The sequence below is a fragment of the Rhinoderma darwinii genome, chromosome 3, assembly GCF_050947455.1.
Source record: "Rhinoderma darwinii isolate aRhiDar2 chromosome 3, aRhiDar2.hap1, whole genome shotgun sequence".
Lineage (NCBI taxonomy): Eukaryota > Metazoa > Chordata > Amphibia > Anura > Rhinodermatidae > Rhinoderma > Rhinoderma darwinii.
In genome coordinates, this window is record NC_134689.1 from 362,745,018 (window position 1) to 362,765,529 (window position 20,512).

At 41.8% G+C, this 20,512-nt stretch overlaps 24 non-coding genes across 24 annotated transcripts; all 24 read left to right on the forward strand.

Moving 5' to 3' along the window:
* Positions 1 to 266: 266 nt before the first annotated feature.
* On the forward strand, positions 267 to 359 carry TRNAI-UAU (transfer RNA isoleucine (anticodon UAU)). Its single transcript is given in 2 exon segments — positions 267 to 304; positions 324 to 359. It is a non-coding gene; the product is annotated as a tRNA-Ile (tRNA).
* A 1,103-nt stretch (positions 360 to 1,462) lies between these two features.
* TRNAR-UCU (transfer RNA arginine (anticodon UCU)) lies at positions 1,463 to 1,535 on the forward strand. The gene has a single exon. It is a non-coding gene; the product is annotated as a tRNA-Arg (tRNA).
* A 279-nt stretch (positions 1,536 to 1,814) lies between these two features.
* Positions 1,815 to 1,907, forward strand: TRNAI-UAU (transfer RNA isoleucine (anticodon UAU)). The gene is given in 2 exon segments: positions 1,815 to 1,852; positions 1,872 to 1,907. It is a non-coding gene; the product is annotated as a tRNA-Ile (tRNA).
* A 1,101-nt stretch (positions 1,908 to 3,008) lies between these two features.
* On the forward strand, positions 3,009 to 3,081 carry TRNAR-CCU (transfer RNA arginine (anticodon CCU)). The gene has a single exon. It is a non-coding gene; the product is annotated as a tRNA-Arg (tRNA).
* A 279-nt stretch (positions 3,082 to 3,360) lies between these two features.
* TRNAI-UAU (transfer RNA isoleucine (anticodon UAU)) lies at positions 3,361 to 3,453 on the forward strand. The gene is given in 2 exon segments: positions 3,361 to 3,398; positions 3,418 to 3,453. It is a non-coding gene; the product is annotated as a tRNA-Ile (tRNA).
* Positions 3,454 to 4,556: 1,103 nt separating this feature from the next.
* TRNAR-CCU (transfer RNA arginine (anticodon CCU)) lies at positions 4,557 to 4,629 on the forward strand. Its single transcript has one exon. It is a non-coding gene; the product is annotated as a tRNA-Arg (tRNA).
* A 279-nt stretch (positions 4,630 to 4,908) lies between these two features.
* TRNAI-UAU (transfer RNA isoleucine (anticodon UAU)) lies at positions 4,909 to 5,001 on the forward strand. Its single transcript is given in 2 exon segments — positions 4,909 to 4,946; positions 4,966 to 5,001. It is a non-coding gene; the product is annotated as a tRNA-Ile (tRNA).
* Positions 5,002 to 6,104: 1,103 nt separating this feature from the next.
* On the forward strand, positions 6,105 to 6,177 carry TRNAR-CCU (transfer RNA arginine (anticodon CCU)). The gene has a single exon. It is a non-coding gene; the product is annotated as a tRNA-Arg (tRNA).
* Positions 6,178 to 6,446: 269 nt separating this feature from the next.
* TRNAI-UAU (transfer RNA isoleucine (anticodon UAU)) lies at positions 6,447 to 6,539 on the forward strand. The gene is given in 2 exon segments: positions 6,447 to 6,484; positions 6,504 to 6,539. It is a non-coding gene; the product is annotated as a tRNA-Ile (tRNA).
* A 1,103-nt stretch (positions 6,540 to 7,642) lies between these two features.
* TRNAR-CCU (transfer RNA arginine (anticodon CCU)) lies at positions 7,643 to 7,715 on the forward strand. Its single transcript has one exon. It is a non-coding gene; the product is annotated as a tRNA-Arg (tRNA).
* A 279-nt stretch (positions 7,716 to 7,994) lies between these two features.
* On the forward strand, positions 7,995 to 8,087 carry TRNAI-UAU (transfer RNA isoleucine (anticodon UAU)). The gene is given in 2 exon segments: positions 7,995 to 8,032; positions 8,052 to 8,087. It is a non-coding gene; the product is annotated as a tRNA-Ile (tRNA).
* A 1,103-nt stretch (positions 8,088 to 9,190) lies between these two features.
* TRNAR-UCU (transfer RNA arginine (anticodon UCU)) lies at positions 9,191 to 9,263 on the forward strand. The gene has a single exon. It is a non-coding gene; the product is annotated as a tRNA-Arg (tRNA).
* A 279-nt stretch (positions 9,264 to 9,542) lies between these two features.
* Positions 9,543 to 9,635, forward strand: TRNAI-UAU (transfer RNA isoleucine (anticodon UAU)). The gene is given in 2 exon segments: positions 9,543 to 9,580; positions 9,600 to 9,635. It is a non-coding gene; the product is annotated as a tRNA-Ile (tRNA).
* A 1,102-nt stretch (positions 9,636 to 10,737) lies between these two features.
* On the forward strand, positions 10,738 to 10,810 carry TRNAR-CCU (transfer RNA arginine (anticodon CCU)). The gene has a single exon. It is a non-coding gene; the product is annotated as a tRNA-Arg (tRNA).
* Positions 10,811 to 11,089: 279 nt separating this feature from the next.
* On the forward strand, positions 11,090 to 11,182 carry TRNAI-UAU (transfer RNA isoleucine (anticodon UAU)). Its single transcript is given in 2 exon segments — positions 11,090 to 11,127; positions 11,147 to 11,182. It is a non-coding gene; the product is annotated as a tRNA-Ile (tRNA).
* A 1,455-nt stretch (positions 11,183 to 12,637) lies between these two features.
* TRNAI-UAU (transfer RNA isoleucine (anticodon UAU)) lies at positions 12,638 to 12,730 on the forward strand. The gene is given in 2 exon segments: positions 12,638 to 12,675; positions 12,695 to 12,730. It is a non-coding gene; the product is annotated as a tRNA-Ile (tRNA).
* A 1,455-nt stretch (positions 12,731 to 14,185) lies between these two features.
* On the forward strand, positions 14,186 to 14,278 carry TRNAI-UAU (transfer RNA isoleucine (anticodon UAU)). The gene is given in 2 exon segments: positions 14,186 to 14,223; positions 14,243 to 14,278. It is a non-coding gene; the product is annotated as a tRNA-Ile (tRNA).
* A 1,103-nt stretch (positions 14,279 to 15,381) lies between these two features.
* TRNAR-CCU (transfer RNA arginine (anticodon CCU)) lies at positions 15,382 to 15,454 on the forward strand. The gene has a single exon. It is a non-coding gene; the product is annotated as a tRNA-Arg (tRNA).
* Positions 15,455 to 15,733: 279 nt separating this feature from the next.
* TRNAI-UAU (transfer RNA isoleucine (anticodon UAU)) lies at positions 15,734 to 15,826 on the forward strand. Its single transcript is given in 2 exon segments — positions 15,734 to 15,771; positions 15,791 to 15,826. It is a non-coding gene; the product is annotated as a tRNA-Ile (tRNA).
* Positions 15,827 to 17,280: 1,454 nt separating this feature from the next.
* TRNAI-UAU (transfer RNA isoleucine (anticodon UAU)) lies at positions 17,281 to 17,373 on the forward strand. Its single transcript is given in 2 exon segments — positions 17,281 to 17,318; positions 17,338 to 17,373. It is a non-coding gene; the product is annotated as a tRNA-Ile (tRNA).
* A 1,103-nt stretch (positions 17,374 to 18,476) lies between these two features.
* Positions 18,477 to 18,549, forward strand: TRNAR-CCU (transfer RNA arginine (anticodon CCU)). The gene has a single exon. It is a non-coding gene; the product is annotated as a tRNA-Arg (tRNA).
* Positions 18,550 to 18,828: 279 nt separating this feature from the next.
* On the forward strand, positions 18,829 to 18,921 carry TRNAI-UAU (transfer RNA isoleucine (anticodon UAU)). Its single transcript is given in 2 exon segments — positions 18,829 to 18,866; positions 18,886 to 18,921. It is a non-coding gene; the product is annotated as a tRNA-Ile (tRNA).
* Positions 18,922 to 20,024: 1,103 nt separating this feature from the next.
* On the forward strand, positions 20,025 to 20,097 carry TRNAR-CCU (transfer RNA arginine (anticodon CCU)). Its single transcript has one exon. It is a non-coding gene; the product is annotated as a tRNA-Arg (tRNA).
* Positions 20,098 to 20,376: 279 nt separating this feature from the next.
* Positions 20,377 to 20,469, forward strand: TRNAI-UAU (transfer RNA isoleucine (anticodon UAU)). The gene is given in 2 exon segments: positions 20,377 to 20,414; positions 20,434 to 20,469. It is a non-coding gene; the product is annotated as a tRNA-Ile (tRNA).
* Positions 20,470 to 20,512: the final 43 nt, after the last annotated feature.

The window sequence follows — 20,512 nt, forward strand, 5'->3', positions numbered from 1 at the left end:
TTTCTTAAAGTTAAGCTGTTGCTGTTTTAGTTCCTGATTAAAAGTGCTCAACTGGCTTCATCCACTGGACTGATGCTTCTTTATATATTAATAAGAGAGAAGTAAATGACTTATTACTCACAGTATCTTGACTGACCGCTATCTTAAACGCTGTCGTGTTTTTGAAAATTGATGGAAAACAGACACGCTTGAGGAATCACTTCATCCCGCGGTGCAATCGGTCAGCACACGGTGGAAAACGGACACGCGTGCAGACATCAGTAAGAGCTCCAGTGGCGCAATCGGTCAGCGCACGGTACTTATAAAGCAGTAACTGTTGAGCAATGCCGAGGTTGTGAGTTCGAGCCTCACCTGGAGCACTCTTTTCTTGCCTTCTTGTGCTTTATTTAGACCTCCAGTGGAATAGCAAACTTACTCATGGCCCATGATCTATAAACATAATTGAAGGGGATACATGGAAGAGGTATACCGTTTTTAAGGGTGAGTCCCATCTGTGGTGTTTGCCTTTTCTCTTTCTTAAATAAAAGCCATTGGCATGTTTTAGTTCCAGATTAAAAGTGCTCAACTTGCTTCTTTACTGGATACTTGTCCCAATATATATTAAGAGGTATTTTTAAAGGTTTTGGCCCTCCAATAAGCTTTCCTTCATCTTTATTAGCAGAGTCCTGTAAGTGTGTGATCATAATGAAAAGACAAGGGACCCTCTTTCCTTTGTCTACAAAAAGCAAGCACGTGGTTAAGATTTTGTCAGATCTAGAAAGCAAACGGTAGAACACAAACCATTCTCGATCACTCAGTCACAAGTGAATGTTTGATTGCTTTGGAAAAACAACCACTTATAGAAAAAGTCAAGTCCCAGTTGCCTAATGGATAAGGCACTGGCCTCCTAAGCCAGGGATTGTGACTTTAACGCCCATCTGTATTGTTTGCCTTTCCTCTGTCTCAAAGTAAAGCCATTGGCATGTTATGGTTCCAGATTATAAGTGCTCTTCTGGCTTCTTCACTGGGTACTTGTCCCAGCTTCTGAGCCGGCTCCATCACTGTTACGTACTGTTATGTGACGATGCGCTAATCCCTTGGCAGCAGCAACATAATTGTATGTGAGATGTCACCAAGGGTTTAAAGTAAAGCCATTAGCATGTTTTAGTTCAAGATTAAAAGTGCTCGACTAGGTTCTTCACTGGATACTTGTCCCAATACATATTAAGAGGTATTCAGTTTTTAAAGGGTTTTGTCACTCCATTAAGATTTCCTTCATCTGCATTAGAAATGTCCTGTTAGTGTGCAATTAGAACGACAATACAAGGGAACCTAGTCTTTTCTTAAAAAATCAAGCATGCGGTTAAGATTTTATCCGATTTGGAAAGCAAACGGTACAACACAAACCTTTCTCGCTCACTCATCACATGTGAATGTTTGCTTGCTTTGGAAAGAAAAAACCACGGCGCAGAGCAAGTTTACAGCCCCAGTGGCCTAATGGATAAGGCACTGGCCTTCTAGGCCAGGGATTGTGGGTTCAAGTCCCATCTGGGGTGTTTACCTTTCTTCTTTCTTAAAGTTAAGCTGTTGCTGTTTTAGTTCCTGATTAAAAGTGCTCAACTGGCTTCATCCACTGGACTGATGCTTCTTTATATATTAATAAGAGAGAAGTAAATGACTTATTACTCACAGTATCTTGACTGACCGCTATCTTAAACGCTGTCGTGTTTTTGAAAATTGATGGAAAACAGACACGCTTGAGGAATCACTTCATCCCGCGGTGCAATCGGTCAGCACACGGTGGAAAACGGACACGCGTGCAGACATCAGTAAGAGCTCCAGTGGCGCAATCGGTCAGCGCACGGTACTTATAAAGCAGTAACTGTTGAGCAATGCCGAGGTTGTGAGTTCGAGCCTCACCTGGAGCACTCCTTTCTTGCCTTCTTGTGCTTTATTTAGACCTCCAGTGGAATAGCAAACTTACTCATGGCCCATGATCTATAAACATAATTGAAGGGGATACATGGAAGAGGTATACCGTTTTTAAGGGTGAGTCCCATCTGTGGTGTTTGCCTTTTCTCTTTCTTAAATAAAAGCCATTGGCATGTTTTAGTTCCAGATTAAAAGTGCTCAACTTGCTTCTTTACTGGATACTTGTCCCAATACATATTAAGAGGTATTTTAAAGGTTTTGGCCCTCCAATAAGCTTTCCTTCATCTTTATTAGCAGAGTCCTGTAAGTGTGTGATCATATTGAAAAGACAAGGGACCCTCTTTCCCTTGTCTACAAAAAGCAAGCACGTGGTTAAGATTTTGTCAGATCTAGAAAGCAAACGGTAGAACACAAACCATTCTCGATCACTCAGTCACAAGTGAATGTTTGATTGCTTTGGAAAAACAACCACTTATAGAAAAAGTCAAGTCCCAGTTGCCTAATGGATAAGGCACTGGCCTCCTAAGCCAGGGATTGTGGCTTTAACGCCCATCTGTATTGTTTGCCTTTCCTCTGTCTCAAAGTAAAGCCATTGGCATGTTATGGTTCCAGATTATAAGTGCTCTTCTGGCTTCTTCACTGGGTACTTGTCCCAGCTTCTGGGCCGGCTCCATCACTGTTACGTACTGTTATGTGACGATGCGCTAATCCCTTGGCAGCAGCAACATAATTGTATGTGAGATGTCACCAAGGGTTTAAAGTAAAGCCATTAGCATGTTTTAGTTCAAGATTAAAAGTGCTCGACTAGGTTCTTCACTGGATACTTGTCCCAATACATATTAAGAGGTATTCAGTTTTTAAAGGGTTTTGTCACTCCATTAAGATTTCCTTCATCTGCATTAGAAATGTCCTGTTAGTGTGCAATTAGAACGACAATACAAGGGAACCTAGTCTTTTCTTAAAAAATCAAGCATGCGGTTAAGATTTTGTCCGATTTGGAAAGCAAACGGTACAACACAAACCTTTCTCGCTCACTCATCACATGTGAATGTTTGCTTGCTTTGGAAAGAAAAACCACGGCGCAGAGCAAGTTTACAGCCCCAGTGGCCTAATGGATAAGGCACTGGCCTCCTAAGCCAGGGATTGTGGGTTCAAGTCCCATCTGGGGTGTTTACCTTTCTTCTTTCTTAAAGTTAAGCTGTTGCTGTTTTAGTTCCTGATTAAAAGTGCTCAACTGGCTTCATCCACTGGACTGATGCTTCTTTATATATTAATAAGAGAGAAGTAAATGACTTATTACTCACAGTATCTTGACTGACCGCTATCTTAAACGCTGTCGTGTTTTTGAAAATTGATGGAAAACAGACACGCTTGAGGAATCACTTCATCCCGCGGTGCAATCGGTCAGCACACGGTGGAAAACGGACACGCGTGCAGACATCAGTAAGAGCTCCAGTGGCGCAATTGGTCAGCGCACGGTACTTATAAAGCAGTAACTGTTGAGCAATGCCGAGGTTGTGAGTTCGAGCCTCACCTGGAGCACTCCTTTCTTGCCTTCTTGTGCTTTATTTAGACCTCCAGTGGAATAGCAAACTTACTCATGGCCCATGATCTATAAACATAATTGAAGGGGATACATGGAAGAGGTATACCGTTTTTAAGGGTGAGTCCCATCTGTGGTGTTTGCCTTTTCTCTTTCTTAAATAAAAGCCATTGGCATGTTTTAGTTCCAGATTAAAAGTGCTCAACTTGCTTCTTTACTGGATACTTGTCCCAATATATATTAAGAGGTATTTTTAAAGGTTTTGGCCCTCCAATAAGCTTTCCTTCATCTTTATTAGCAGAGTCCTGTAAGTGTGTGATCATAATGAAAAGACAAGGGACCCTCTTTCCCTTGTCTACAAAAAGCAAGCACGTGGTTAAGATTTTGTCAGATCTAGAAAGCAAACGGTAGAACACAAACCATTCTCGATCACTCAGTCACAAGTGAATGTTTGATTGCTTTGGAAAAACAACCACTTATAGAAAAAGTAAAGTCCCAGTTGCCTAATGGATAAGGCACTGGCCTCCTAAGCCAGGGATTGTGGCTTTAACGCCCATCTGTATTGTTTGCCTTTCCTCTGTCTCAAAGTAAAGCCATTGGCATGTTATGGTTCCAGATTATAAGTGCTCTTCTGGCTTCTTCACTGGGTACTTGTCCCAGCTTCTGGGCCGGCTCCATCACTGTTACGTACTGTTATGTGACGATGCGCTAATCCCTTGGCAGCAGCAACATAATTGTATGTGAGATGTCACCAAGGGTTTAAAGTAAAGCCATTAGCATGTTTTAGTTCAAGATTAAAAGTGCTCGACTAGGTTCTTCACTGGATACTTGTCCCAATACATATTAAGAGGTATTCAGTTTTTAAAGGGTTTTGTCACTCCATTAAGATTTCCTTCATCTGCATTAGAAATGTCCTGTTAGTGTGCAATTAGAACGACAATACAAGGGAACCTAGTCTTTTCTTAAAAAAACAAGCATGCGGTTAAGATTTTATCCGATTTGGAAAGCAAACGGTACAACACAAACCTTTCTCGCTCACTCATCACATGTGAATGTTTGCTTGCTTTGGAAAGAAAAAACCACGGCGCAGAGCAAGTTTACAGCCCCAGTGGCCTAATGGATAAGGCACTGGCCTCCTAAGCCAGGGATTGTGGGTTCAAGTCCCATCTGGGGTGTTTACCTTTCTTCTTTCTTAAAGTTAAGCTGTTGCTGTTTTAGTTCCTGATTAAAAGTGCTCAACTGGCTTCATCCACTGGACTGATGCTTCTTTATATATTAATAAGAGAGAAGTAAATGACTTATTACTCACAGTATCTTGACTGACCGCTATCTTAAACGCTGTCGTGTTTTTGAAAATTGATGGAAAACAGACACGCTTGAGGAATCACTTCATCCCGCGGTGCAATCGGTCAGCACACGGTGGAAAACGGACACGCGTGCAGACATCAGTAAGAGCTCCAGTGGCGCAATCGGTCAGCGCACGGTACTTATAAAGCAGTAACTGTTGAGCAATGCCGAGGTTGTGAGTTCGAGCCTCACCTGGAGCACTCCTTTCTTGCCTTCTTGTGCTTTATTTAGACCTCCAGTGGAATAGCAAACTTACTCATGGCCCATGATCTATAAACATAATTGAAGGGGATACATGGAAGAGGTATACCGTTTTTAAGGGTGAGTCCCATCTGTGGTGTTTGCCTTTTCTCTTTCTTAAATAAAAGCCATTGGCATGTTTTAGTTCCAGATTAAAAGTGCTCAACTTGCTTCTTTACTGGATACTTGTCCCAATATATATTAAGAGGTATTTTTAAAGGTTTTGGCCCTCCAATAAGCTTTCCTTCATCTTTATTAGCAGAGTCCTGTAAGTGTGTGATCATAATGAAAAGACAAGGGACCCTCTTTCCCTTGTCTACAAAAAGCAAGCACGTGGTTAAGATTTTGTCAGATCTAGAAAGCAAACGGTAGAACACAAACCATTCTCGATCACTCAGTCACAAGTGAATGTTTGATTGCTTTGGAAAAACAACCACTTATAGAAAAAGTCAAGTCCCAGTTGCCTAATGGATAAGGCACTGGCCTCCTAAGCCAGGGATTGTGGCTTTAACGCCCATCTGTATTGTTTGCCTTTCCTCTGTCTCAAAGTAAAGCCATTGGCATGTTATGGTTCCAGATTATAAGTGCTCTTCTGGCTTCTTCACTGGGTACTTGTCCCAGCTTCTGGGCCGGCTCCATCACTGTTACGTACTGTTATGTGACGATGCGCTAATCCCTTGGCAGCAGCAACATAATTGTATGTGAGATGTCACCAAGGGTTTAAAGTAAAGCCATTAGCATGTTTTAGTTCAAGATTAAAAGTGCTCGACTAGGTTCTTCACTGGATACTTGTCCCAATACATATTAAGAGGTATTCAGTTTTTAAAGGGTTTTGTCACTCCATTAAGATTTCCTTCATCTGCATTAGAAATGTCCTGTTAGTGTGCAATTAGAACGACAATACAAGGGAACCTAGTCTTTTCTTAAAAAAACAAGCATGCGGTTAAGATTTTATCCGATTTGGAAAGCAAACGGTACAACACAAACCTTTCTCGCTCACTCATCACATGTGAATGTTTGCTTGCTTTGGAAAGAAAAAACCACGACGCAGAGCAAGTTTACAGCCCCAGTGGCCTAATGGATAAGGCACTGGCCTCCTAAGCCAGGGATTGTGGGTTCAAGTCCCATCTGGGGTGTTTACCTTTCTTCTTTCTTAAAGTTAAGCTGTTGCTGTTTTAGTTCCTGATTAAAAGTGCTCAACTGGCTTCATCCACTGGACTGATGCTTCTTTATATATTAATAAGAGAGAAGTAAATGACTTATTACTCACAGTATCTTGACTGACCGCTATCTTAAACGCTGTCGTGTTTTTGAAAATTGATGGAAAACAGACACGCTTGAGGAATCACTTCATCCCGCGGTGCAATCGGTCAGCACACGGACACGCGTGCAGACATCAGTAAGAGCTCCAGTGGCGCAATCGGTCAGCGCACGGTACTTATAAAGCAGTAACTGTTGAGCAATGCCGAGGTTGTGAGTTCGAGCCTCACCTGGAACACTCCTTTCTTGCCTTCTTGTGCTTTATTTAGACCTCCAGTGGAATAGCAAACTTACTCATGGCCCATGATCTATAAACATAATTGAAGGGGATACATGGAAGAGGTATACCGTTTTTAAGGGTGAGTCCCATCTGTGGTGTTTGCCTTTTCTCTTTCTTAAATAAAAGCCATTGGCATGTTTTAGTTCCAGATTAAAAGTGCTCAACTTGCTTCTTTACTGGATACTTGTCCCAATATATATTAAGAGGTATTTTTAAAGGTTTTGGCCCTCTAATAAGCTTTCCTTCATCTTTATTAGCAGAGTCCTGTAAGTGTGTGATCATAATGAAAAGACAAGGGAACCTCTTTCCCTTGTCTACAAAAAGCAAGCACGTGGTTACGATTTTGTCAGATCTAGAAAGCAAACGGTAGAACACAAACCATTCTCGATCACTCAGTCACAAGTGAATGTTTGATTGCTTTGGAAAAACAACCACTTATAGAAAAAGTCAAGTCCCAGTTGCCTAATGGATAAGGCACTGGCCTCCTAAGCCAGGGATTGTGGCTTTAACGCCCATCTGTATTGTTTGCCTTTCCTCTGTCTCAAAGTAAAGCCATTGGCATGTTATGGTTCCAGATTATAAGTGCTCTTCTGGCTTCTTCACTGGGTACTTGTCCCAGCTTCTGAGCCGGCTCCATCACTGTTACGTACTGTTATGTGACGATGCGCTAATCCCTTGGCAGCAGCAACATAATTGTATGTGAGATGTCACCAAGGGTTTAAAGTAAAGCCATTAGCATGTTTTAGTTCAAGATTAAAAGTGCTCGACTAGGTTCTTCACTGGATACTTGTCCCAATACATATTAAGAGGTATTCAGTTTTTAAAGGGTTTTGTCACTCCATTAAGATTTCCTTCATCTGCATTAGAAATGTCCTGTTAGTGTGCAATTAGAACGACAATACAAGGGAACCTAGTCTTTTCTTAAAAAATCAAGCATGCGGTTAAGATTTTATCCGATTTGGAAAGCAAACGGTACAACACAAACCTTTCTCGCTCACTCATCACATGTGAATGTTTGCTTGCTTTGGAAAGAAAAAACCACGGCGCAGAGCAAGTTTACAACCCCAGTGGCCTAATGGATAAGGCACTGGCCTCCTAGGCCAGGGATTGTGGGTTCAAGTCCCATCTGGGGTGTTTACCTTTCATCTTTCTTAAAGTTAAGCTGTTGCTGTTTTAGTTCCTGATTAAAAGTGCTCAACTGGCTTCATCCACTGGACTGATGCTTCTTTATATATTAATAAGAGAGAAGTAAATGACTTATTACTCACAGTATCTTGACTGACCGCTATCTTAAACGCTGTCGTGTTTTTGAAAATTGATGGAAAACAGACACGCTTGAGGAATCACTTCATCCCGCGGTGCAATTGGTCAGCACACGGTGGAAAACGGACACGCGTGCAGACATCAGTAAGAGCTCCAGTGGCGCAATCGGTCAGCGCACGGTACTTATAAAGCAGTAACTGTTGAGCAATGCCGAGGTTGTGAGTTCGAGCCTCACCTGGAGCACTCTTTTCTTGCCTTCTTGTGCTTTATTTAGACCTCCAGTGGAATAGCAAACTTACTCATGGCCCATGATCTATAAACATAATTGAAGGGGATACATGGAAGAGGTATACCGTTTTTAAGGGTGAGTCCCATCTGTGGTGTTTGCCTTTTCTCTTTCTTAAATAAAAGCCATTGGCATGTTTTAGTTCCAGATTAAAAGTGCTCAACTTGCTTCTTTACTGGATACTTGTCCCAATATATATTAAGAGGTATTTTTAAAGGTTTTGGCCCTCCAATAAGCTTTCCTTCATCTTTATTAGCAGAGTCCTGTAAGTGTGTGATCATAATGAAAAGACAAGGGACCCTCTTTCCTTTGTCTACAAAAAGCAAGCACGTGGTTAAGATTTTGTCAGATCTAGAAAGCAAACGGTAGAACACAAACCATTCTCGATCACTCAGTCACAAGTGAATGTTTGATTGCTTTGGAAAAACAACCACTTATAGAAAAAGTCAAGTCCCAGTTGCCTAATGGATAAGGCACTGGCCTCCTAAGCCAGGGATTGTGACTTTAACGCCCATCTGTATTGTTTGCCTTTCCTCTGTCTCAAAGTAAAGCCATTGGCATGTTATGGTTCCAGATTATAAGTGCTCTTCTGGCTTCTTCACTGGGTACTTGTCCCAGCTTCTGAGCCGGCTCCATCACTGTTACGTACTGTTATGTGACGATGCGCTAATCCCTTGGCAGCAGCAACATAATTGTATGTGAGATGTCACCAAGGGTTTAAAGTAAAGCCATTAGCATGTTTTAGTTCAAGATTAAAAGTGCTCGACTAGGTTCTTCACTGGATACTTGTCCCAATACATATTAAGAGGTATTCAGTTTTTAAAGGGTTTTGTCACTCCATTAAGATTTCCTTCATCTGCATTAGAAATGTCCTGTTAGTGTGCAATTAGAACGACAATACAAGGGAACCTAGTCTTTTCTTAAAAAATCAAGCATGCGGTTAAGATTTTATCCGATTTGGAAAGCAAACGGTACAACACAAACCTTTCTCGCTCACTCATCACATGTGAATGTTTGCTTGCTTTGGAAAGAAAAAACCACGGCGCAGAGCAAGTTTACAGCCCCAGTGGCCTAATGGATAAGGCACTGGCCTTCTAGGCCAGGGATTGTGGGTTCAAGTCCCATCTGGGGTGTTTACCTTTCTTCTTTCTTAAAGTTAAGCTGTTGCTGTTTTAGTTCCTGATTAAAAGTGCTCAACTGGCTTCATCCACTGGACTGATGCTTCTTTATATATTAATAAGAGAGAAGTAAATGACTTATTACTCACAGTATCTTGACTGACCGCTATCTTAAACGCTGTCGTGTTTTTGAAAATTGATGGAAAACAGACACGCTTGAGGAATCACTTCATCCCGCGGTGCAATCGGTCAGCACACGGTGGAAAACGGACACGCGTGCAGACATCAGTAAGAGCTCCAGTGGCGCAATCGGTCAGCGCACGGTACTTATAAAGCAGTAACTGTTGAGCAATGCCGAGGTTGTGAGTTCGAGCCTCACCTGGAGCACTCCTTTCTTGCCTTCTTGTGCTTTATTTAGACCTCCAGTGGAATAGCAAACTTACTCATGGCCCATGATCTATAAACATAATTGAAGGGGATACATGGAAGAGGTATACCGTTTTTAAGGGTGAGTCCCATCTGTGGTGTTTGCCTTTTCTCTTTCTTAAATAAAAGCCATTGGCATGTTTTAGTTCCAGATTAAAAGTGCTCAACTTGCTTCTTTACTGGATACTTGTCCCAATACATATTAAGAGGTATTTTAAAGGTTTTGGCCCTCCAATAAGCTTTCCTTCATCTTTATTAGCAGAGTCCTGTAAGTGTGTGATCATATTGAAAAGACAAGGGACCCTCTTTCCCTTGTCTACAAAAAGCAAGCACGTGGTTAAGATTTTGTCAGATCTAGAAAGCAAACGGTAGAACACAAACCATTCTCGATCACTCAGTCACAAGTGAATGTTTGATTGCTTTGGAAAAACAACCACTTATAGAAAAAGTCAAGTCCCAGTTGCCTAATGGATAAGGCACTGGCCTCCTAAGCCAGGGATTGTGGCTTTAACGCCCATCTGTATTGTTTGCCTTTCCTCTGTCTCAAAGTAAAGCCATTGGCATGTTATGGTTCCAGATTATAAGTGCTCTTCTGGCTTCTTCACTGGGTACTTGTCCCAGCTTCTGGGCCGGCTCCATCACTGTTACGTACTGTTATGTGACGATGCGCTAATCCCTTGGCAGCAGCAACATAATTGTATGTGAGATGTCACCAAGGGTTTAAAGTAAAGCCATTAGCATGTTTTAGTTCAAGATTAAAAGTGCTCGACTAGGTTCTTCACTGGATACTTGTCCCAATACATATTAAGAGGTATTCAGTTTTTAAAGGGTTTTGTCACTCCATTAAGATTTCCTTCATCTGCATTAGAAATGTCCTGTTAGTGTGCAATTAGAACGACAATACAAGGGAACCTAGTCTTTTCTTAAAAAATCAAGCATGCGGTTAAGATTTTGTCCGATTTGGAAAGCAAACGGTACAACACAAACCTTTCTCGCTCACTCATCACATGTGAATGTTTGCTTGCTTTGGAAAGAAAAAACCACGGCGCAGAGCAAGTTTACAGCCCCAGTGGCCTAATGGATAAGGCACTGGCCTCCTAGGCCAGGGATTGTGGGTTCAAGTCCCATCTGGGGTGTTTACCTTTCATCTTTCTTAAAGTTAAGCTGTTGCTGTTTTAGTTCCTGATTAAAAGTGCTCAACTGGCTTCATCCACTGGACTGATGCTTCTTTATATATTAATCAGAGAGAAGTAAATGACTTATTACTCACAGTATCTTGACTGACCGCTATCTTAAACGCTGTCGTGTTTTTGAAAATTGATGGAAAACAGACACGCTTGAGGAATCACTTCATCCCGCGGTGCAATCGGTCAGCACACGGTGGAAAACGGACACGCGTGCAGACATCAGTAAGAGCTCCAGTGGCGCAATCGGTCAGCGCACGGTACTTATAAAGCAGTAACTGTTGAGCAATGCCGAGGTTGTGAGTTCGAGCCTCACCTGGAGCACTCCTTTCTTGCCTTCTTGTGCTTTATTTAGACCTCCAGTGGAATAGCAAACTTACTCATGGCCCATGATCTATAAACATAATTGAAGGGGATACATGGAAGAGGTATACCGTTTTTAAGGGTGAGTCCCATCTGTGGTGTTTGCCTTTTCTCTTTCTTAAATAAAAGCCATTGGCATGTTTTAGTTCCAGATTAAAAGTGCTCAACTTGCTTCTTTACTGGATACTTGTCCCAATATATATTAAGAGGTATTATTAAAGGTTTTGGCCCTCCAATAAGCTTTCCTTCATCTTTATTAGCAGAGTCCTGTAAGTGTGTGATCATAATGAAAAGACAAGGGACCCTCTTTCCCTTGTCTACAAAAAGCAAGCACGTGGTTAAGATTTTGTCAGATCTAGAAAGCAAACGGTAGAACACAAACCATTCTCGATCACTCAGTCACAAGTGAATGTTTGATTGCTTTGGAAAAACAACCACTTATAGAAAAAGTAAAGTCCCAGTTGCCTAATGGATAAGGCACTGGCCTCCTAAGCCAGGGATTGTGGCTTTAACGCCCATCTGTATTGTTTGCCTTTCCTCTGTCTCAAAGTAAAGCCATTGGCATGTTATGGTTCCAGATTATAAGTGCTCTTCTGGCTTCTTCACTGGGTACTTGTCTCTGCTTCTGAGCCGGCTCCATCACTGTTACGTACTGTTATGTGACAATGCGCTAATCCCTTGGCAGCAGCAACATAATTGTATGTGAGATGTCACCAAGGGTTTAAAGTAAAGCCATTAGCATGTTTTAGTTCAAGATTAAAAGTGCTCGACTAGGTTCTTCACTGGATACTTGTCCCAATACATATTAAGAGGTATTCAGTTTTTAAAGGGTTTTGTCACTCCATTAAGATTTCCATCATCTGCATTAGAAATGTCCTGTTAGTGTGCAATTAGAACGACAATACAAGGGAACCTAGTCTTTTCTTAAAAAAACAAGCATGCGGTTAAGATTTTATCCGATTTGGAAAGCAAACGGTACAACACAAACCTTTCTCGCTCACTCATCACATGTGAATGTTTGCTTGCTTTGGAAAGAAAAAACCACGGCACAGAGCAAGTTTACAGCCCCAGTGGCCTAATGGATAAGGCACTGGCCTCCTAAGCCAGGGATTGTGGGCCCAAGTCCCATCTGGGGTGTTTACCTTTCTTCTTTCTTAAAGTTAAGCTGTTGCTGTTTTAGTTCCTGATTAAAAGTGCTCAACTGGCTTCATCCACTGGACTGATGCTTCTTTATATATTAATAAGAGAGAAGTAAATGACTTATTACTCACAGTATCTTGACTGACCGCTATCTTAAACGCTGTCGTGTTTTTGAAAATTGATGGAAAACAGACACGCTTGAGGAATCACTTCATCCCGCGGTGCAATCGGTCAGCACACGGTGGAAAACGGACACGCGTGCAGACATCAGTAAGAGCTCCAGTGGCGCAATCGGTCAGCGCACGGTACTTATAAAGCAGTAACTGTTGAGCAATGCCGAGGTTGTGAGTTCGAGCCTCACCTGGAGCACTCCTTTCTTGCCTTCTTGTGCTTTATTTAGACCTCCAGTGGAATAGCAAACTTACTCATGGCCCATGATCTATAAACATAATTGAAGGGGATACATGGAAGAGGTATACCGTTTTTAAGGGTGAGTCCCATCTGTGGTGTTTGCCTTTTCTCTTTCTTAAATAAAAGCCATTGGCATGTTTTAGTTCCAGATTAAAAGTGCTCAACTTGCTTCTTTACTGGATACTTGTCCCAATATATATTAAGAGGTATTTTTAAAGGTTTTGGCCCTCCAATAAGCTTTCCTTCATCTTTATTAGCAGAGTCCTGTAAGTGTGTGATCATAATGAAAAGACAAGGGACCCTCTTTCCCTTGTCTACAAAAAGCATGCACGTGGTTAAGATTTTGTCAGATCTAGAAAGCAAACGGTAGAACACAAACCATTCTCGATCACTCAGTCACAAGTGAATGTTTGATTGCTTTGGAAAAACAACCACTTATAGAAAAAGTCAAGTCCCAGTTGCCTAATGGATAAGGCACTGGCCTCCTAAGCCAGGGATTGTGGCTTTAACGCCCATCTGTATTGTTTGCCTTTCCTCTGTCTCAAAGTAAAGCCATTGGCATGTTATGGTTCCAGATTATAAGTGCTCTTCTGGCTTCTTCACTGGGTACTTGTCTCTGCTTCTGAGCCGGCTCCATCACTGTTACGTACTGTTATGTGACAATGCGCTAATCCCTTGGCAGCAGCAACATAATTGTATGTGAGATGTCACCAAGGGTTTAAAGTAAAGCCATTAGCATGTTTTAGTTCAAGATTAAAAGTGCTCGACTAGGTTCTTCACTGGATACTTGTCCCAATACATATTAAGAGGTATTCAGTTTTTAAAGGGTTTTGTCACTCCATTAAGATTTCCATCATCTGCATTAGAAATGTCCTGTTAGTGTGCAATTAGAACGACAATACAAGGGAACCTAGTCTTTTCTTAAAAAAACAAGCATGCGGTTAAGATTTTATCCGATTTGGAAAGCAAACGGTACAACACAAACCTTTCTCGCTCACTCATCACATGTGAATGTTTGCTTGCTTTGGAAAGAAAAAACCACGGCACAGAGCAAGTTTACAGCCCCAGTGGCCTAATGGATAAGGCACTGGCCTCCTAAGCCAGGGATTGTGGGCCCAAGTCCCATCTGGGGTGTTTACCTTTCTTCTTTCTTAAAGTTAAGCTGTTGCTGTTTTAGTTCCTGATTAAAAGTGCTCAACTGGCTTCATCCACTGGACTGATGCTTCTTTATATATTAATAAGAGAGAAGTAAATGACTTATTACTCACAGTATCTTGACTGACCGCTATCTTAAACGCTGTCGTGTTTTTGAAAATTGATGGAAAACAGACACGCTTGAGGAATCACTTCATCCCGCGGTGCAATCGGTCAGCACACGGTGGAAAACGGACACGCGTGCAGACATCAGTAAGAGCTCCAGTGGCGCAATCGGTCAGCGCACGGTACTTATAAAGCAGTAACTGTTGAGCAATGCCGAGGTTGTGAGTTCGAGCCTCACCTGGAGCACTCCTTTCTTGCCTTCTTGTGCTTTATTTAGACCTCCAGTGGAATAGCAAACTTACTCATGGCCCATGATCTATAAACATAATTGAAGGGGATACATGGAAGAGGTATACCGTTTTTAAGGGTGAGTCCCATCTGTGGTGTTTGCCTTTTCTCTTTCTTAAATAAAAGCCATTGGCATGTTTTAGTTCCAGATTAAAAGTGCTCAACTTGCTTCTTTACTGGATACTTGTCCCAATATATATTAAGAGGTATTTTTAAAGGTTTTGGCCCTCCAATAAGCTTTCCTTCATCTTTATTAGCAGAGTCCTGTAAGTGTGTGATCATAATGAAAAGACAAGGGACCCTCTTTCCCTTGTCTACAAAAAGCATGCACGTGGTTAAGATTTTGTCAGATCTAGAAAGCAAACGGTAGAACACAAACCATTCTCGATCACTCAGTCACAAGTGAATGTTTGATTGCTTTGGAAAAACAACCACTTATAGAAAAAGTCAAGTCCCAGTTGCCTAATGGATAAGGCACTGGCCTCCTAAGCCAGGGATTGTGGCTTTAACGCCCATCTGTATTGTTTGCCTTTCCTCTGTCTCAAAGTAAAGCCATTGGCATGTTATGGTTCCAGATTATAAGTGCTCTTCTGGCTTCTTCACTGGGTACTTGTCCCAGCTTCTGAGCCGGCTCCATCACTGTTACGTACTGTTATGTGACGATGCGCTAATCCCTTGGCAGCAGCAACATAATTGTATGTGAGATGTCACCAAGGGTTTAAAGTAAAGCCATTAGCATGTTTTAGTTCAAGATTAAAAGTGCTCGACTAGGTTCTTCACTGGATACTTGTCCCAATACATATTAAGAGGTATTCAGTTTTTAAAGGGTTTTGTCACTCCATTAAGATTTCCTTCATCTGCATTAGAAATGTCCTGTTAGTGTGCAATTAGAACGACAATACAAGGGAACCTAGTCTTTTCTTAAAAAATCAAGCATGCGGTTAAGATTTTATCCGATTTGGAAAGCAAACGGTACAACACAAACCTTTCTCGCTCACTCATCACATGTGAATGTTTGCTTGCTTTGGAAAGAAAAAACCACGGCGCAGAGCAAGTTTACAGCCCCAGTGGCCTAATGGATAAGGCACTGGCCTCCTAGGCCAGGGATTGTGGGTTCAAGTCCCATCTGGGGTGTTTACCTTTCATCTTTCTTAAAGTTAAGCTGTTGCTGTTTTAGTTCCTGATTAAAAGTGCTCAACTGGCTTCATCCACTGGACTGATGCTTCTTTATATATTAATCAGAGAGAAGTAAATGACTTATTACTCACAGTATCTTGACTGACCGCTATCTTAAACGCTGTCGTGTTTTTGAAAATTGATGGAAAACAGACACGCTTGAGGAATCACTTCATCCCGCGGTGCAATCGGTCAGCACACGGTGGAAAACGGACACGCGTGCAGACATCAGTAAGAGCTCCAGTGGCGCAATTGGTCAGCGCACGGTACTTATAAAGCAGTAACTGTTGAGCAATGCCGAGGTTGTGAGTTCGAGCCTCACCTGGAGCACTCCTTTCTTGCCTTCTTGTGCTTTATTTAGACCTCCAGTGGAATAGCAAACTTACTCATGGCCCATGATCTATAAACATAATTGAAGGGGATACATGGAAGAGGTATACCGTTTTTAAGGGTGAGTCCCATCTGTGGTGTTTGCCTTTTCTCTTTCTTAAATAAAAGCCATTGGCATGTTTTAGTTCCAGATTAAAAGTGCTCAACTTGCTTCTTTACTGGATACTTGTCCCAATACATATTAAGAGGTATTTTAAAGGTTTTGGCCCTCCAATAAGCTTTCCTTCATCTTTATTAGCAGAGTCCTGTAAGTGTGTGATCATATTGAAAAGACAAGGGACCCTCTTTCCCTTGTCTACAAAAAGCAAGCACGTGGTTAAGATTTTGTCAGATCTAGAAAGCAAACGGTAGAACACAAACCATTCTCGATCACTCAGTCACAAGTGAATGTTTGATTGCTTTGGAAAAACAACCACTTATAGAAAAAGTCAAGTCCCAGTTGCCTAATGGATAAGGCACTGGCCTCCTAAGCCAGGGATTGTGGCTTTAACGCCCATCTGTATTGTTTGCCTTTCCTCTGTCTCAAAGTAAAGCCATTGGCATGTTATGGTTCCAGATTATAAGTGCTCTTCTGGCTTCTTCACTGGGTACTTGTCTCAGCTTCTGAGCCGGCTCCATCACTGTTACGTACTGTTATGTGACAATGCGCTAATCCCTTGGCAGCAGCAACATAATTGTATGTGAGATGTCACCAAGGGTTTAAAGTAAAGCCATTAGCATGTTTTAGTTCAAGATTAAAAGTGCTCGACTAGGTTCTTCACTGGATACTTGTCCCAATACATATTAAGAGGTATTCAGTTTTTAAAGGGTTTTGTCACTCCATTAAGATTTCCATCATCTGCATTAGAAATGTCCTGTTAGTGTGCAATTAGAACGACAATACAAGGGAACCTAGTCTTTTCTTAAAAAAACAAGCATGCGGTTAAGATTTTATCCGATTTGGAAAGCAAACGGTACAACACAAACCTTTCTCGCTCACTCATCACATGTGAATGTTTGCTTGCTTTGGAAAGAAAAAACCACGGCACAGAGCAAGTTTACAGCCCCAGTGGCCTAATGGATAAGGCACTGGCCTCCTAAGCCAGGGATTGTGGGCCCAAGTCCCATCTGGGGTGTTTACCTTTCTTCTTTCTTAAAGTTAAGCTGTTGCTGTTTTAGTTCCTGATTAAAAGTGCTCAACTGGCTTCATCCACTGGACTGATGCTTCTTTATATATTAATAAGAGAGAAGTAAATGACTTATTACTCACAGTATCTTGACTGACCGCTATCTTAAACGCTGTCGTGTTTTTGAAAATTGATGGAAAACAGACACGCTTGAGGAATCACTTCATCCCGCGGTGCAATCGGTCAGCACACGGTGGAAAACGGACACGCGTGCAGACATCAGTAAGAGCTCCAGTGGCGCAATCGGTCAGCGCACGGTACTTATAAAGCAGTTACTGTTGAGCAATGCCGAGGTTGTGAGTTCGAGCCTCACCTGGAGCACTCCTTTCTTGCCTTCTTGTGCTTTATTTAGACCTCCAGTGGAATAGCAAACTTACTCATGGCCCATGATCTATAAACATAATTGAAGGGGATACATGGAAGAGGTATACCGTTTTTAAGGGTGAGTCCCATCTGTGGTGTTTGCCTTTTCTCTTTCTTAAATAAAAGCCATTGGCATGTTTTAGTTCCAGATTAAAAGTGCTCAACTTGCTTCTTTACTGGATACTTGTCCCAATATATATTAAGAGGTATTTTTAAAGGTTTTGGCCCTCCAATAAGCTTTCCTTCATCTTTATTAGCAGAGTCCTGTAAGTGTGTGATCATAATGAAAAGACAAGGGACCCTCTTTCCCTTGTCTACAAAAAGCATGCACGTGGTTAAGATTTTGTCAGATCTAGAAAGCAAACGGTAGAACACAAACCATTCTCGATCACTCAGTCACAAGTGAATGTTTGATTGCTTTGGAAAAACAACCACTTATAGAAAAAGTCAAGTCCCAGTTGCCTAATGGATAAGGCACTGGCCTCCTAAGCCAGGGATTGTGGCTTTAACGCCCATCTGTATTGTTTGCCTTTCCTCTGTCTCAAAGTAAAGCCATTGGCATGTTATGGTTCCAGATTATAAGTGCTCTTCTGGCTTCTTCACTGGGTACTTGTCCCAGCTTCTGGGCCGGCTCCATCACTGTTACGTACTGTTATGTGACGATGCGCTAATCCCTTGGCAGCAGCAACATAATTGTATGTGAGATGTCACCAAGGGTTTAAAGTAAAGCCATTAGCATGTTTTAGTTCAAGATTAAAAGTGCTCGACTAGGTTCTTCACTGGATACTTGTCCCAATACATATTAAGAGGTATTCAGTTTTTAAAGGGTTTTGTCACTCCATTAGGATTTCCTTCATCTGCATTAGAAATGTCCTGTTAGTGTGCAATTAGAACGACAATACAAGGGAACCTAGTCTTTTCTTAAAAAATCAAGCATGCGGTTAAGATTTTATCCGATTTGGAAAGCAAACGGTACAACACAAACCTTTCTCGCTCACTCATCACATGTGAATGTTTGCTTGCTTTGGAAAGAAAAAACCACGGCGCAGAGCAAGTTTATAGCCCCAGTGGCCTAATGGATAAGGCACTGGCCTCCTAGGCCAGGGATTGTGGGTTCAAGTCCCATCTGGGGTGTTTACCTTTCATCTTTCTTAAAGTTAAGCTGTTGCTGTTTTAGTTCCTGATTAAAAGTGCTCAACTGGCTTCATCCACTGGACTGATGCTTCTTTATATATTAATCAGAGAGAAGTAAATGACTTATTACTCACAGTATCTTGACTGACCGCTATCTTAAACGCTGTCGTGTTTTTGAAAATTGATGGAAAACAGACACGCTTGAGGAATCACTTCATCCCGCGGTGCAATCGGTCAGCACACGGTGGAAAACGGACACGCGTGCAGACATCAGTAAGAGCTCCAGTGGCGCAATCGGTCAGCGCACGGTACTTATAAAGCAGTTACTGTTGAGCAATGCCGAGGTTGTGAGTTCGAGCCTCACCTGGAGCACTCCTTTCTTGCCTTCTTGTGCTTTATTTAGACCTCCAGTGGAATAGCAAACTTACTCATGGCCCATGATCTATAAACATAATTGAAGGGGATACATGGAAGAGGTATACCGTTTTTAAGGGTGAGTCCCATCTGTGGTGTTTGCCTTTTCTCTTTCTTAAATAAAAGCCATTGGCATGTTTTAGTTCCAGATTAAAAGTGCTCAACTTGCTTCTTTACTGGATACTTGTCCCAATATATATTAAGAGGTATTTTTAAAGGTTTTGGCCCTCCAATAAGCTTTCCTTCATCTTTATTAGCAGAGTCCTGTAAGTGTGTGATCATAATGAAAAGACAAGGGACCCTCTTTCCCTTGTCTACAAAAAGCATGCACGTGGTTAAGATTTTGTCAGATCTAGAAAGCAAACGGTAGAACACAAACCATTCTCGATCACTCAGTCACAAGTGAATGTTTGATTGCTTTGGAAAAACAACCACTTATAGAAAAAGTCAAGTCCCAGTTGCCTAATGGATAAGGCACTGGCCTCCTAAGCCAGGGATTGTGGCTTTAACGCCCATCTGTATTGTTTGCCTTTCCTCTGTCTCAAAGTAAAGCCATTGGCATGTTATGGTTCCAGATTATAAGTGCTCTTCTGGCTTCTTCACTGGGTACTTGTCCCAGCTTCTGGGCCGGCTCCATCACTGTTACGTACTGTTATGTGACGATGCGCTAATCCCTTGGCAGCAGCAACATAATTGTATGTGAGATGTCACCAAGGGTTTAAAGTAAAGCCATTAGCATGTTTTAGTTCAAGATTAAAAGTGCTCGACTAGGTTCTTCACTGGATACTTGTCCCAATACATATTAAGAGGTATTCAGTTTTTAAAGGGTTTTGTCACTCCATTAGGATTTCCTTCATCTGCATTAGAAATGTCCTGTTAGTGTGCAATTAGAACGACAATACAAGGGAACCTAGTCTTTTCTTAAAAAAACAAACATGCGGTTAAGATTTTATCCGATTTGGAAAGCAAACGGTACAACACAAACCTTTCTCGCTCACTCATCACATGTGAATGTTTGCTTGCTTTGGAAAGAAAAAACCACGGCGCAGAGCAAGTTTACAGCCCCAGTGGCCTAATGGATAAGGCACTGGCCTCCTAAGCCAGGGATTGTGGGTTCAAGTCCCATCTGGGGTGTTTACCTTTCTTATTTCTTAAAGTTAAGCTGTTGCTGTTTTAGTTCCTGATTAAAAGTGCTCAACTGGCTTCATCCACTGGACTGATGCTTCTTTATATATTAATAAGAGAGAAGTAAATGACTTATTACTCACAGTATCTTGACTGACCGCTATCTTAAACGCTGTCGTGTTTTTGAAAATTGATGGAAAACAGACACGCTTGAGGAATCACTTCATCCCGCGGTGCAATCGGTCAGCACACGGTGGAAAACGGACACGCGTGCAGACATCAGTAAGAGCTCCAGTGGCGCAATTGGTCAGCGCACGGTACTTATAAAGCAGTAACTGTTGAGCAATGCCGAGGTTGTGAGTTCGAGCCTCACCTGGAGCACTCCTTTCTTGCCTTCTTGTGCTTTATTTAGACCTCCAGTGGA